At 42.8% G+C, this 14,381-nt stretch overlaps 1 protein-coding gene across 1 annotated transcript in view; it reads right to left on the bottom strand.

Annotated features, from left to right (window-relative positions):
* Positions 1 to 14,381, bottom strand: part of daam2 (dishevelled associated activator of morphogenesis 2) — a 112,519-nt gene that overhangs the window by 89,105 nt on the left and 9,033 nt on the right. The gene's annotated exons all lie outside the window — the stretch shown is intronic.

Raw genomic sequence — 14,381 nt, 5'->3', positions numbered from 1 at the left:
AACTCAAGACTCCTTAAGACTCCCATTACACTGGCCAAGACACAGACACCACCCCTGACCCCACATAGTCCCAATCAGCTGAGAAAACAAGCAAAGTGAAATAATGCCTTAAACCTCAAAGAAATTGAATAAAGTGCTACATTCCCAACGTTAGGGAGCAAATTAACTCAATATGAGTCTGGAATAAAATGTCTACACGTCAATCAGCAAGACATCATTGAAAGCCTCTTGACTCAAAACTGACTGATCAATACAAATACTCTAGACAGTACATTACATTTCTAGATGCCACACATTTTATCTTTACTGCCTTTAAAGACGAGGGTCAAATGGGAATTGATTTCATACCGAGTGATCTTGTCTTCCTCCAGACTGCTCGTCTGATCCAAGGTTGGGCACGTGACTGCTTGTCTGGTGGTGATTTCTGATCAATACTAGACTATCGATTCCAGCCTTGCTTATATGCTTTTGCCCCGATTCGATTCTTTCACGATACGTGGGTGCCGATTCGATTTGTATTTCTTTATTGCGATTCTAGAAGTATTGGGATTCGATAGTAGTGAGCAATATATCATGAGACATTTCTAAAAACTTATTGTTTTCTAAGAAGAATGCACATCACATGTCGGTCAGTCTTGACATTTATTTCTTTTGTAAAGAAGAACATGACATGTATTTTCAGCATTTTCTGCTTTCGCTCCGTTTAGCTGGATACGGATATGATGTAGTCGCCGTCGGTGGTACCGCATAAACAAAAAATATTTAGGTCAATCATTGGATTTAAAAAGAAGAAAGAAAAAAAAAATCATGATTCTAAGGAAAAGAATCTATTCTAAAATCGTCACAAAAAAATCACGATACATACGATTTTCGATTTGTATATGTATATATATATATAAAAAAATGTGCAAGATAAAGAGGTGCTGACCATAATTTGGGAAAGGATTCTAACAAGGGCAATAAAACACCACAGGTATCAGATGACAGTTATTGTAGAGGTGTTCCCTTCTTTTGTTGCATTGTTTGACCTGGGGAAAAAACCAATACATTTAGCCCCTATGACACTGCAATGGAAATAGGTTTTGGGCAATCAATAGATGCAAGGAAAATACAATTTGCATTTATCCACTACACAACGGCTCTGAAAAAAACAGTGCACATTAATAAAAAAAAAAAAAAAATGTGTCTCATATAGCCTATAAAGCAGGGAGGACCCAATACAAATGCAAACACTAACCACCATCTATTGGGGTAGTCATAATACTATTTGTCATCTTTCTCTAGGGACGGAAGACAGATGACACCAAGCTGCTGGCGGTAATGCCTGGATGCATTTCTGAGTGAACCCTGGGGACGCATCCATTAACCCGGCTCTTAGAAAGATCCAGCTTATCTCAATGATGTCCACTTTCCCTACCGCCTCTTTCCCCTATTTCTTCCTCTTTCTGTGCAGCATCACTGTGAGGTTCACATCACTTCTGCTTCCTCTAATATCTCCTAGAGCTGGGCAATATATCGATATTATATCGATATCGTGATACGAGACTAAATATTGTCTCAGATTTTGGATATCGTAATATGGCATAAGTGTTGTCTTATCCGGGTTTTAAAGGCTGTATTACAGTAAAGTGAACTTACCAGACTGTTGTAACTGCCTTTACCCACTTAGACATTATATCCACATTACTGATAATTATTTATCAAAAATATCATTGTGTAAATATTTTGTGAAAGCACCAATAGTCAACACTACACGTTGTATCGATAGAGGTATTTGGTCAAAAATATTGTGATATATTTGATTTTCTCCATATCGCCAAGCCCTAATATCTCCATCCCCAAAACAAGGGAAGAAACCCTGATGAATAGGCTAAGCCTATGCTCCAGTCTAGCTGAGTGCACTGCAGCTACCCTTGTATCATCCATCACAGCCTGGTAAATTACATTAACTCACTGACGCAAATGGAGTGGGCTTGGCATACTTGCGATAAACATCATGCCCCCTTTTAAAAAAAAAAAAAAAAAAAAAGAGGTGGGGATCCAATAAGCCCATAGGTCAATCTGTTCTCCTTTGTCTTTGTTTTCACTTGTCTTGGACAGCATGCATTTTGCAGAAAGAAAGAAAATAAGAGGTTACACGCTCATCTGAAACTCCAGTGTCACTCTGTGTGCCAGGGAAATGACCGCAGATTGTGGCCTCTATACACTTGGTTTGAGTGAACTTGCACTGCCCCACCCCGGGTAATTCCTTCGTACGCAAGTTGGTGTTTACCCAGAGTAAATCACGCTGGAAGGCAAAATGTCATGACTGACAAACTAGCTGCAGAGTATGTTGAGCGAGACTGACACCTCAGGTAGGGTGCTTTCCTCTTCGTTGATCTGTGTGCGGTCAAATGGCACGTAGCTCCAGACCTCCAACCTGCCAATCACTTGTCAGCCAGCTGGATGAAGCTCGCTGAGCTGCCGTCTAAACCCTCCTGTGCCCACTGAGGAAGCAGATGGAATACTCCACTGAGCATACCAAGCAGCTATCTTTCACAAACAAGAAATCACTGCCATAGTGCAGGTACAATCACAGTCTGGCTAACAAGTGCTAAATTTGGTCGAAGGGAGCAGTAAAAAAAAAAAGGGAACTTGGCACTTGGTGGAGAGTTGGACAAAAAGGTGAATGGAATATTGGTGCAAGAAGAAGTGGATCACCCAAGGTGGTCTCCTGCGGGCTCATAAACCACCTCCTTCAGACCTCTCACATGCAGTCAAACTTGATAACGGGCAAAGAAACAGCTTAAGGAGAGGCTGAAAATACTAGTTTCGGATTGCAGATACTGGCATCTGAAGCACTTTTTCACAGAAGTGGTGAGAGTCCTCCTCCAAACCAGCAGCTGCCAGAGCTAACATGGCAAACAGTCATGTTTTACGACGTGTTGTTCCTTAATGTATTATTTAGGGTTTCTTTGGACCAGCCAGCTCTCATTTAAGTTTGTTTTGTTTAAGCGAGGAATTCCTTGTGACAGCACTTTGCACACAACCATTTCTTTCACGCCCGCACAGAGATAAATTGCCAGTGAGAAAAATACAGCCGCTGCACAAAGCCTGAACTCTTGACAGCATAAACATAAGGGCACATTTTTATACATGGTCTAATTGTATGTTAGCTATAAATCACGATAGTGGGGAACACTATACTATCCATCTTTCAAAATGCCTCTGCAGAAAAGTAGCCTAATGACAGTAAAGCCATAAACCAGGAATCTAATTGTAGTCACTTTGTTCTTATGGTGACATTCTTTCCTGTCTTTATTATTTACACCCCTCCTGTATAAATTTACTTTCTGCTGCTAGGATTCACTTCTACCTTAACTCTTTCTTCTCATCCATCACAAATATGTGGTAATCCACTCGCTTTTACCATTATTAATTGAGAGAAAACAAGCATTTTCAACAGGATTACCAGTCATTTGTACTGGGAGCTGAGTGCTTTTTGGTCTTTTGCAAAAGCACTGGGCATCTGAATGGTTCTTTTTGTCCCGAAGGCAGACTGGGCAGGGTCAGAGGTCACCCAACTGCCTGCTCCCACAGTACCTCTGCTGTCTGCCTGGATATGTGCCAGCCAAATGCTGTCATGTTTGGACAATGGTCCAGCTTTCCAATGACTGACTCATGACAGCTTCATCACGTTAACCAATGATGTAATGCCTTGATCCTTGGGCATGAAGGCCATCACTATTAGACTTTGAATAATACCAGAACAATTTCATCTCATAGTGCGACTATTTCGACATCTTGTAATGCACAATTTTTCAACTGAAAGACACCTTAAGGTTTAAGACATATGTGATGCAAAGTACAAAGGGCCCACATTAAAACCTTACTTTCATTCTACATCCCTTCTCATTGCTCCTTTTTTTGACCACAATGAATGAATGTGTGAACAGTAAAAGGGGAATACAGACTGACATAGAATAGTAATGGGATGGTAAAACTGAAAGGAAAGGGCCTTGCTCTTTTTCCAAATGCTTCCATTCGAAAGGTTTATGTGTTCCAGTTGCTATTATATTGGCGATATGGGGACTTCACTCCACAGAGTGCAACTTCCGCTGTACGATTGACATTAGAATAATTTATCACCATTCCTTTCCGTCGTTCAAAAGAAAACTCTCAAAAGTACTGATCTTTTCAGGAGAGACTTTTCAGAATGAGTTCCTTCTTTGCTGACCACAGACTGAACCCAAGACTAAGTCCTCAATCTTTTCCAGGTGTAAGGATGTCCCTTCTTAAAATCCATTCAAAACCATGTAAATCAAGGCGTTTACATCCCTCAAAAGCGTTGCACATGTCCATGTATGGTGAAGCATGTCTGGGGAGTGCAAATAAAAAGTTTAGTCCAATTCTAAAACAGTGCATTGGCAGGGGGTACCCTGACTATCGTACCTTCACACCACACACACAGTAATGGCTGTCACAGTATCTCTATAAAAACATCTGGGAGTCATCTGTTCTGCAAAAAAAAGAGGCCCCCTGTGAACAGGTGCGTGTTAGCGTCCATGACCTTACGCCCTTGTTCTTGACCCTTGACCTCTTGTTATGGCCAGGGAACTCTTTGAACCCAGTGGACACAGATGGTTCTGTCTGAACAGCAAAGGTCACGTTACCTTAGACTGAGGGCGCCGGCAATCGGTAATCAGAGCATTTGTTGTTCCCCGCAGCCAGAATTGCAGATCAGAGCTTCAAACCAAACAGGCTGTGCCCAGGCAGCTATGATGATGAGCTTATGTCATAATGTGCAGAAACAAGCAAAGTCACAGCTGTAATTACGCATTTGCATAATGATGTAACAACAAAAGCAATAACTGATCAAACCTTTGAAGCCACTAACAACAAAACAAACTGTTCTGGCCTCTCTTAAAAGATGGTATCACAAACCAGAGGAATAAAAATAGCCTATCAACTTTATTCTCAAACCCTTTGAGTCCGGCTTGACCATAATGGTTCCAACCAACTCAGCTAAACCCACAGTTTACTCTGAGTGACGCTGCTGAAAATAAATGACATTGACCATTTTTTCTTAATCCCTCTCTTTCTTGGTAGATGTAATGCTTAGAATGATGGCTTTGCTGTTATTGTTTTGTTTTTTTTGCAGTGCACTACACTGAATGAGCTCTCCAGAAAAGGAGAAAATAACAAACCCTTCCTGTTTATCTCTATAGTAGGTCAGAGTTCTGAGCCACTGTCCATTCCAATACAAATCCCGTGGTTATCACGGATTAATATTGAAGGAAACAAGTTTCCAATAGTTGACGGGGAAAACAGTATCTTTAAGAATGAAACCACAAAATCACATCACATTCACAGAACACCTTTAGCCGCATCAACGGATCCATGAGATTGAGAATGTAGCAAATGTAAAGGATTCCCCCTACAATCATGCAGCATATGTGCGTAGAAAACTTGCCAAATAACAGTCGACCCTCGACCTATCAGCATCACTTGAGCACACGTGCCTCATGTTCCATCCAACCACACAAAGAGTTTGTCTGTCCAGCTGCCTTTTATATGATGGGAAGGGTCAGACATGTTATGACAATGATTTACTATCCCCCAACTTTAAAGAGCCCTTTGCCACATCCTGTTCCCCAGCTGAGAAGGGGCTCCCTAAAAGTTACTCAGTGGTGTCACCAGTGGATTATGCGGTTGTCCCCCAGGTCAAGACATTCCTGCAGTGTCTGAGACGAACATACCGAGGCAAAAGATACTTGAAATGCATACTATCAGGGCTGGATCAGGACTACCCAGGACTACTCAGAGAGCTTGATGTCGACTCCTCCCCACCGTCAACATTACTTGCACTTCAAAATCATCCAGAACCTAATCTTAATGTAATCTTTTTCACTCCAGTCCCTCCCGTCTATGTTACAGTGCACAAAGAGATATCACGGCTACAGAATAATCAACCACATTTGCCAATGTGCTACAGTACACTGCTTAACTGTGTACACTGAACGCAGATAGAACACTCAAAGAATACTTGGATAATTCAGATTTAGTTGGAACAACTTGGAAGATATGAGTAGTTTTGGGTCATCTTTGCCATTGGTGGCATTTCCAGGTCTCAGCAATTAATTTGGTAGGTACAATGTTATAACAACCGATAAAAATTATGGCCAAAGCTATGAAAATAAAGTCAAGTTGTTATAAACTTACTATCCTTAATGCTACTGTATGTGTAAGATAATGAGTGAATGAGCTGGTGAGACAATGTAAATACATATAGCACCATGCAGTGTGGATTGGTGTTAGGGGAGCTGAGGTGGAGCGTTGTTGAGGGGGCCCATTGTGTCCCGATTACCAGCAAGAGGGGTAACTGATGGTGTTGATTAAAGCCAGCTGAGCCCAGGGCAGGCTCCTGGAGCGGCAGACACACGCCCAGCACCACGTGCCCCTGATACCCATCTGGCTTCTCAATGACACACACAGACAACTCAGTCCTGCATGCTTGTTACCAGCCACCACAGAGTGCGGCTGGTATTGTTCTTACCTTGCGAGTCTGTGCGTATGTGTGGCATTTAGGCAAAATGTTGCCCTGGAGATACCTACTCTAGCAGGAACTACCCCAGGAGCGGTTTTGAGTGACTTTGCCAGGTGTTTATACGTCTGCCTGTGGACCTGTGATTTTGCCACCGCGATAGCGGTACAACCGTGCAAGATGCTGTCACAAATAGTGTTGGGTACCGTGACCCAGTGCTAATATGGCACCAGTGCCTAAACGACCGGTATCTACTGGACCGAATAGCAACGTGGATTTCAGTGCCTCATTTCGCTGCCATTGAAATTCTCTCTGATGCTCCCAAACGGACGTTAGAGGCAACAGAAACGTCGCTGCATGTGACGCTAGTTAACACTACACTTGACAGCAGGTAACGTTAGCCTACCGTTAGCTAGCAGCTGGATTAAACACGGTTAAAATGCTGACAGCTAATGTTAAACGGTGTAAAGTGTGACTGTATTTCACTGTAGAGGATTCCAATACCAGGACGTAACAGTCTGAAAAACAACACAGAAGGTGCATTCACTGAAACAGGTAGCCTAAGCCTCGTGGTGCATTCAAAGTTATTGTAAATACCCCTTTTCCCATCTAGTGGTTGTTTTTGTCCTTTAACAGCAATTTACTGGTGAAATAAGTTATTGTTATTACATTATTTATAAATCATTTAATTTCGACCATATGGCCTTAGCAATAAGCAAGCCGTTCTTTAATGTCGCCGACTGTCGTGTGCTAGCCTGACAAGCCAGACCCACATCAAGATGTTGGGTCTAGGAACTCACCATTGACAGGACTCAATCCGAGGGGCGGGATAAACAGTTGTCTTTCAAATTCCCTCTGCGCAATAGGATAGCGCTATAACCAACCAGAGCAACGAAGAAGGTAGCGAAGCTAGCTGATAGATTAAACTTTTGCCGTATCCGGTTGGCAAAACTCCGAACACATCTTCCTTTTTTAAGAATGACTTCAGTGTCGTTCTTTGTTCTTTTCTCAAAGAAAAGCTTAACTCCAAGTCTTCCAGAAGACCGCTGTTCCCAGCAGCAGCAGCAGCCATAAGCCCGCCCACCGGCTCTATACACGATGTGATTGGCCTGACCAGAGTTTGGTTTTTCCAGCTCGCAAGCCAACGGAGAGTGCCTAGACCCCCCTGGCTGCAAATTAAATTTGCTGCCGCTAGGGTGCGTCCAGATTTCTAGGCTAGCTGTGTGCTCCTTTTTTAAACTTGTTTTTAAAAGTATCGGTTCAGGCACCGGCCCCGTTTTTTAAAGTATCGTAGCAGCACCGGTATCGGGAAAACCCCCCAAACGATACCCAACCCTAGTCACAAAACTTTAAAAGTGTTAGTTGAGATCAGAATGATGGTCACGGCCGGTGTGATCCCATCGCAAGATGGTCTCTAGTTCATGTTCTGCTGCTTGTGAGCAGTGGTATTAAGCTAACAAACAAGAATATCTCCTCATGAGAGGCTTGGTGAGCTAGTGCTCATCAGCTGAAATCTAACCCCTTTGCTCTGACAAACACAAACAAAAGTTTGTATTGCTACACTAATGACAACACTCAATTGATTACATTCATGCCTGAAGCTGAATCCCAGCTGCCCTTTGAAAAAGTAAAAGGACATAACTGCGGCCATGTGTAGCATCCAATTAGCGAGATCGAAGAAATTATAGGCATCACTTTCTCACTATACACTGTATTTATTTTAATGTAGTGCGGATGTTTCCTTACCCATGCTTCAAAAATGCATAGCGTTGCAGAAATGTGTGTGCAGGTTATGAGTGAAGAAAAGTAGTCCCATTTGGTGGCCTCCACAGGATGAAAACCTGTTCCGAAATAAAAAAAAGCCTTGACCCCTGTAGTACAAATCTGGGTTAATCACATCTGCACTGGCGGCGTACAATCAACACACATTGTTCAGATTACAAGCTATTTAAGTTAAACGGTCAGGTTGGGCCTCAAGTTGTTGTCCCATTGCATGCAGCAACAAAAATGTGGGTCAGCATTCTTTTCCCCTGCAGCTTTTCCTCTCCCTGCATCTTACTTTCCTTCGTAGAACAATGAGTCTGCCTTTTTTTTTTTTTTTTTTTTTTTTCCCTCCTCCCGAGACAGTAGGACTGTAGTGAGAACTGGCATGGTGGCCAAAGACAGTTAACACGCCTGCCCTCTGAGATGCAGGACGTGATATGAAAGAGAACTCGGTGACCTTGCCTCACAACTTCACCTCTTTCTTTTAAACACAGCCCGAAGCATCCATTTCAATAATCACGAGCATTGATTGTTGAGACTGGGATGAAAAGGAAGAAGGGAGCAGATCAATGAGAGAAGAGGGAAAAGGGCTCAAAAGCAACTTCATGCTCTTCCTCTGTCAACAGCCTCCTTGGAGTGGCACCATTTCTTAGGGCAGTCCAAAATGGCTTACTCAGCTTTGGCCTAGTGTTCTAGTTTTACCGGAGACAACGGTGAAAAAAAGGAAGCCAAGCCAAGCTGGAGAGGTGTCTACAACCTTTTGCCAAAGTGGAATACCACAGCTAAAAATACACGACAGCAAAAAGTACTGACAATTGATATACCATTACATTTGAAGTTTTTGAGTAGAAGTGGATTCTAATGAAAAAAAAAAGGAAGAGAAGATAAGTCTGGGAAATGTATTGCACCACTGACCAGTAGCCAAAAGCATGAGACAGATTTATGATCAGCGTCTGTTTTAATACTTTGTCAACTGTGTTATAAGTGTGTGTGTGTGTGTGTGTGTGTGTGTGTGTGTGTGTGTGTGTGTGTGTGTGTGTGTGTGTGTTTGTTCCAATGTACGCGACAAATGAAACACAGCAGGGCTTCTTCCCTCCATTCTGTTTCATGGGCCAGACCAGCAGGCCTCTGATCAGCAGATCCATTTCCTCTTCCTCAAGCTCTTGGATGGAATTTCAGGAAGGCAAGGTAATGACGGGTAGGGTGTGAGAGTGTGCTATACGTGAGTTTAGGTTTATATATGGTGGAAGTGGAGGATGTGCGCTCAGCAGTGAATCTAATCTTATGTTGCATGGCATTATACGAGACATTTTTTTCTACTTTTTACAAACCATTTCTCCCTTGCTTCCTTTCATTTTCTTCCAAATACCTGTGAGGAGGCATGGGTTTGTCCGGACCTCAAAGATTTTGTTTATCTCTGGCTTAAAAAAGGTGGAAAAGGACCGGTTAGAAAAATAAGGCTTCCATTTACTTATGTGGCTCCCTACAGAGGACTGTGGGAGCACCATCTGAGGGGTAAGAGATAAAGAATGCACAAGATTTCCTGCCTCGCGTTGCTGCGTTCCCCAAACATCGCCCGGTTTATGTACTGCGGCCCGTTGTCAAGACAACCTGGCAGTAAATCAGGGCCCAGCACAAGAGTGGTGGTGATTCACGAAAGGGGAAGAGTGAGAAAGGCAAGGCGGTTTTAGAAACAGGCATGAAACATTTCTCAAAAAATGTATTGTTTTTTTTTAAAGCAAGATGATCCAGATGAGATACTGTGAAATGCATTAAATATCCCCTTTAATCTTTGAACTTGGAGTATATGTACATCATGCTATTATTGTATTGCAGACTGTTTACAACATGGCAATGCCTTATTGGTGGATAGGCAAGTGCTTTGCCTTTACATTTACTTAACAGGAGGTCCAAATTGGAAAATCTCATTGACTAATTGGATTTGATTATTACAGCAAGGTCTTCAAGTTAATAAACACAGCTCAACTTATGTCCAAAATGTCACTCACCTCTGGCTCTTGGTATCCCACAACCACAAAAAAAAAAAAAACATCCATATTCCTTACATATTAAAAGCTCATCTCTGTGCCATTGTAACAGCCCCAATCACTCTGGCAAGGAATTGTGCATTTAAGGGATTTTGTATGTCAGCGCAGCAGGATAGTGAATGTGTGTATGGGTTGATAGAGCAGCATAAAATGTCTGCACCAAGGGTCCAATCTGTCTGCCTAATTACCTTTAATCCACCCCCCACAGTAATCCCAGTAGATGTGGTCAAGGGTATGGTTACAGTCCGGTAGCATCACTGCCACTGCGCTGACCCCCCATTTCACCTCTGTCTCTCTGATGATCACAAATGTCTTTTTGTCTCCTCACGCTACATGGCACAGCTTATCCCCGCGGGCTGCTGGACAATGTGAAGGTAGGGGGATTGTGATGATGGAGACTGGACTTTAAAAAGCAATTTTTTAGAGGGATAACTGCCTGAAGATATATTGTAGGCCCTGATGCTGCGTAAAAATGGGCACTCCAGCCAAGCCGTTCATTCAGATGAGGCAGAGAGAAAATATATCAGCCTCGAGTAACTTTAATGCAGGCCAATTCCTCTGTGGCTAAAACAGTCAGATGGTTTGGCACACCCAGCACTGGCTCATGGGTTATCTCTCCATCACTGCATTGCTGACAGGATGGACCTTTCAACACACATGTGCACACAGACAGACATTTCTGCAGAGCTTTTCGCTTTCTAGATCTGCATTTTTTTCTCATGTTGACATTTGAAAAAGCAAACCCATGTCCTTTAACTGCACATCGGTGATGGCAAAACTGGCCACAGCAACCACTGCCAACAGCACATTAGTGGAGTTAGAAGAGAGCTACATAACCCCAGTAGCAGAGTATGCACGGAAGTGAATACACTCTTAAGCTTACTGCACACCGAGCCAATAATCGGCCGTCAGACAGTCTGGCGAGGTCAGTGACTCGAGTCTGTTCGGTGTGTTCCGTGTCGTCGTCCGTCCGAGGGGCCGTCGGCCTTCATTTTGGCCAATTTGACATGTATAATCAGCGGGGCGGGCACTGCCAGCAGTCGGACTCAAATGACCCATCTGATTGGTAGAGTGCTAACCCAGAAACTGGGAGCGGAATGAGCGTGACTAGAGTCTCTCAAAATCTGACGAAAATCTTTTAACCTGACCTTTGATTTGAAATGAAGACAGATTCAGCAACTGCACGGCCTATTTCTCGCTTAAAATGTTTTCAGAAACACGTTTCGGTGAACTATTTTAGTACAATATGAGATTGTATTCTGAACAAGCCGCCATGACAGTCTGTCTTTGAATTTCCGGAGAAACCAGACCCACGTGACGCGTTCGTCCAATCAGCTGCCGGTTTCCATTTTTGGGCGACAATACAGATTAGCGCCGCCTGCTGTTATGGAGACGTATTACGTCTCGTCACTTTGGTGTGTTCAGAGGCACTTTTTTGACCAACTCGGTGAGACGGATCAGTCCAACTGCCTTTTCTGCCGAGGGTCGGCCGTCTGGTCGGTGTGTCTGGGCCTTAAAATGACTAATTTGTCAATGGCAGGACTGAAACGAACTTGCATCACATGTCATCTGGCACAGTCAGTGATGATACTTCAAATGAAAGGAAGCGGAACCCTGCTTAATTTTTCCAACCCCATGTGATTAAACAAGTTTGCCCCACCACAAACAAATATAAACAACCCCTTATGAACACAATGCACATAGATACTGAAACTACCAAAAATAACTCGCACTCCACGGTTGCTAGGACATGGCTGAGTCATTTGAGTTTCCCCTGCTGGATCCTGTCGTTTGTTTACCCCCACACTTCCTGAATGCTGATGGCAGATAGTCTCCTGGTTTATACAGTGGAAGGAGAAGAAAAACAGCACACTGCTCTGAGAGGCTGCTGCACGATGCAGAGGAGAAAGAGGGAGATGGGGCAGTATCCCAGTAACCAAGGGAACAGCACCAAGGAGGTCACCTGATGTCCACATGTGATATTTACCACAAGGGAGTGATGGAGTGTATATCAGAGGAGGATGGCAACCGTTTTAACAGGCTTCCTCCCCATCTCTCCATCTGCAAAACTTTAAAAATGGAAAGAAGACCCAAATCCTACACGGGAACCTGCGTTTTACATCAGTATTGATCAGAGAGAGATGAGAAGAGGAACTTTTTTGAGAATTATGGTTTCGCAAGAAAAACAGGCTGTCATAAGGGAGGATTAGGGGTCGGCTTTACAGGTCGATGTAAGAACAACAGTAGTAAAGGGTGGAAGGGATGGCCTGGTAGTGCTTACAGATGATGAAGAACACCCACAGATGCTAAATCTGGGGAAAGGACACAGTTTATCACACAGCACAAATAAACGCCCTGCTTTTTAATCAGTCCATTTGAAGTGCATTGCCAGCCCAAAACCTGCGCATGATCAATCTGCCGCACCGGAGGGATAAAGAAAAAGGCCCCATTTCAACAAGCCTCTCCTGAGACAGACCCCCTATTCATACGGCCTCTAAGTGCTTTAGTTGTTACCAACCATGCCGTTTGTCACTTGGCGAAAAGGAGTTTTTGAAAAGAACTTGCCGGGGATGAAGGATCTATGGCTCGGGTCCACTGTTCAGATGGTGTTTATCTGTTTAGTTACTCTATAGCAAAAAGACAGAACCATTTGTTATCGCTCCTGGATCCTTAACTGCATTCACCCATCCATGTCAAAGCTCAAACACAATGAGATGACACTTAGCTCAGATGATTCATCAGAGGCTGGGAGAGAGCCTGTAGAACGCAGTAAAAGTGCCTGTCACAGCGTTCTGTTCTACTTAAGAGCTTTTAACTGCACCATGAAGTCATTACATGATTGGAAAGAAATGCATGGGAAAATGTAGAAGCCACATTTAGTAATCCAAAAGTCTTAGCAAGACTTATGAAGGTGTTCAGGTTTAAGAAATGTTGACCCGATTGTTTTGTTACTTAATGACGACTCTAAATTACACCTGCTTGGGAGACAGAAGAAAATTTGTCTAGCCGGCTCAACTGCGACCAAGAAAATGATAGCTCAACGCTGGCTCCCCCCCACACACGCTTTGTATAAAACAGTGGTTGGCATATTTTCTGGACATAGTTATGCTTGAGCTCTCTACAGCAAGGATTAACAAAGCCAAATCATCAACTATCAGCCTATGGAAAAACGCAGCAGCACAAGTATCAGTCCTAATGACCTCAACATCACAAGAATTAGAGGAGAACGACTAGGCAAGGTGTGATTTCTGTTTTTGTTTGTTTTCCTCGAGACCGCAGAGGGTGGAGGGTGGGAGAGGGTCGTTGTTCTTGTTCAGTTGTATTTGTCTGTTCTGTATATAAAAATAATAAAAAGTTGATCTTCAAAAAAAATAAATAAAAATAAATAAAAATGTTTTACTGTTAAGTAAATGGCTTGGTTTTAAACAGAGTGAGATGACTGGGGAGGTTTTGCTACTGTACATTTAAAATGCCGTTTTTTTCAGCTAAAAAAAAAATGGTTTTATGGCTTCCAAACCCTGCAGATGAGGATAGGTTAAGAATATTATGTTAGATTAGAGGGGGGGAAAAGATGGGTGAATGTGATGCATCTCCAGCTTAAATCTTGTTAAAATGCTCCAGCCTTAAATCACTTCAATAAAACACATTTGCCACACCAGTAAAGTGAATTACAGTTCCTTAAATTGAATTGTGGATGGAGGTGGGAGGCTTGGTTATCTGACAGCCTGTCGTATCTTCAGTAAAGAATTACATGCTATTTATTTGTTGGTCACTGTAGAGTCAAACACAAGCAAGTCATTGTGAAATTAAAATTCTGAGAACTTGCAGCGGCACTACTGTAGTGCTTACAGCTTTAGTGCGTAACTTTTTGGTATGAGGTATGCACTGGAATGGGAGAGACGCAGAAAGAGAAGCAAAGATCAACAGGGGCTTGTAGCCTTCTTTAATTGCTTCACTGTGAAGTAAATAATATTGGCTAAATGACAAACTGAATTGGCTGCTTCTGAATATTAAAGCTTTAGTGCATAACTTTTTGATATTAATGA

The sequence above is a fragment of the Sander lucioperca genome, chromosome 18 (assembly GCF_008315115.2).
Source record: "Sander lucioperca isolate FBNREF2018 chromosome 18, SLUC_FBN_1.2, whole genome shotgun sequence".
NCBI classification, from domain to species: Eukaryota; Metazoa; Chordata; class Actinopteri; order Perciformes; family Percidae; genus Sander; species Sander lucioperca.
This window is presented reverse-complemented; position numbering and strand designations above follow the sequence as displayed.